The following is a 2500-nucleotide window of genomic DNA, read 5'->3' as shown; positions in this document are numbered from 1 at the left end:
GCCAAAAACTGGCCAAAACGGCCCAAAAACGGGCCAAAACCTGGCCATTTTTGGCTGCGCGAGCGAGCGGCGAGCGGCGGACAGCGAGCGAAGCGAGAGGCAGCACCGTCCCTGCTATACGAAAGCCCCATCCAGCCCTGTGCCACCCGGGGGGTTCCAGGGTGCTGAGATGGCTGACGTTTTGCTCCGCTCTCGACGGTCACCGCGCAATGCAAGAACAGGCCAAAAACTGGCCAAAACGGCCCAAAAACGGGCCAAAACTGGCCATTTTGGCTGCACGAGCGAGCGGCGAGCGGCGGACAGCGAGCGAAGCGAGAGGCAGCACCGTCCCTGCTATACGAAAGCCCATCCAGCCCTGTGCCACCCGGGGGGTTCCAGGGTGCTGAGATGGCTGACGTTTTTGCTCCGCTCTCGACGGTCACCGCGCAATGCAAGAACAGGCCAAAAACTGCCAAAACGGCCCAAAAACGGGCCAAAACTGGCCATTTTTGGCTGCACGAGCGAGCGGCGAGCGGCGGACCAGCGAGCGAAGCGAGAGGCAGCACCGTCCCTGCTATACGAAAGCCCCATCCAGCCCTGTGCCACCCGGGGGGTTCCAGGGTGCTGAGATGGCTGACGTTTTGCTCCGCTCTCGAACGGTCACCGCGCAATGCAAGAACAGGCCAAAAACTGGCCAAAACGGCCCAAAAACGGGCCAAAACTGGCCATTTTTGGCTGCACGAGCGAGCGGCGAGCGGCGGACAGCGAGCGAAGCGAGAGGCAGCACCGTCCCTGCTATACGAAAGCCCCATCCAGCCCTGTGCCCACCCGGGGGTTCCAGGGTGCTGAGATGGCTGACGTTTTGCTCCCGCTCTCGACGGTCACCGCGCAATGCAAGAACAGGCCAAAAACTGGCCAAAACGGCCCAAAAACGGGCCAAAACTGGCCATTTTTGGCTGCGCGAGCGAGCGGCGAGCGGCGGACAGCGAGCGAAGCGAGAGGCCAGCACCGACCCTGCTATACGAAAGCCCCATCCAGCCCTGTGCCACCCGGGGGTTCCAGGGTGCTGAGATGGCTGACGTTTTGCTCCGCTCTCGACGGTCACCGCGCAATGCAAGAACAGGCCAAAAAACTGGCCAAAACGGCCCAAAAACGGGCCAAAACTGGCCATTTTGGCTGCACGAGCGAGCGGCGAGCGGCGGACAGCGAGCGAAGCGAGAGGCAGCACCGTCCCTGCTATACGAAAGCCCCATCCAGCCCTGTGCCACCCGGGGGGTTCCAGGGTGCTGAGATGGCTGACGTTTTGCTCCGCTCTCGACGGTCACCGCGCAATGCAAGAACAGGCCAAAAACTGGCCAAAAACGGCCCAAAAACGGGCCAAAACTGGCCATTTTTGGCTGCACGAGCGAGCGGCGAGCGGCGGACAGCGAGCGAAGCGAGAGGCAGCACCGTCCCTGCTATACGAAAGCCCCATCCAGCCCTGTGCCACCCGGGGGGTTCCAGGGTGCTGAGATGGCTGACGTTTTGCTCCGCTCTCGACGGTCACCGCGCAATGCAAGAACAGGCCAAAAACTGGCCAAAAACGGCCCAAAAACGGGCCAAACTGGCCATTTTTGGCTGCACGAGCGAGCGGCGAGCGGCGGACAGCGAGCGAAGCGAGAGGCAGCACCGTCCCTGCTATACGAAAGCCCCATCCAGCCCTGTGCCACCCGGGGGGTTCCAGGGTGCTGAGATGGCTGACGTTTTGCTCCGCTCTCGACGGTCACCGCGCAATGCAAGAACAGGCCAAAAACTGGCCAAAAACGGCCCAAAAACGGGCCAAAACTGGCCATTTTGGCTGCGCGAGCGAGCGGCGAGCGGCGGACAGCGAGCGAAGCGAGAGGCAGCACCGTCCCTGCTATACGAAAGCCCCATCCAGCCCTGTGCCACCCGGGGGTTCCAGGGTGCTGAGATGGCTGACGTTTTGCTCCGCTCTCGACGGTCACCGCGCAATGCATGAACAGGCCAAAAACTGGCCAAAACGGCCCAAAAACGGGCCAAAACTGGCCATTTTTGGCTGCACGAGCGAGCGGCGAGCGGCGGACAGCGAGCGAAGCGAGAGGCAGCACCGTCCCTGCTATACGAAAGCCCCATCCAGCCCTGTGCCACCCGGGGGGTTCAGGGTGCTGAGATGGCTGACGTTTTGCTCCGCTCACGACGGTCACCGCGCAATGCAAGAACAGGCCAAAACTGGCCAAAACGGCCCAAAAACGGGCCAAAACTGGCCATTTTTGGCTGCACGAGCGAGCGGCGAGCGGCGGACAGCGAGCGAAGCGAGAGGCAGCACCGTCCCTGCTATACGAAAGGCCCCATCCAGCCCTGTGCCACCCGGGGGGGTTCCAGGGTGCTGAGATGGCTGACGTTTTGCTCCGCTCTCGACGGTCACCGCGCAATGCAAGAACAGGCCAAAACTGGCCAAAACGGCCAAAAACGGCCAAAACTGGCCATTTTTGGCTGCACGAGCGAGCGGCGAGCGGCGGAC

Source organism: Musa acuminata, unplaced genomic scaffold (genome assembly GCF_036884655.1).
Source record: "Musa acuminata AAA Group cultivar baxijiao unplaced genomic scaffold, Cavendish_Baxijiao_AAA HiC_scaffold_662, whole genome shotgun sequence".
In the NCBI taxonomy this organism is placed as follows: Eukaryota; Viridiplantae; Streptophyta; class Magnoliopsida; order Zingiberales; family Musaceae; genus Musa; species Musa acuminata.
This window is presented reverse-complemented; position numbering follows the sequence as displayed.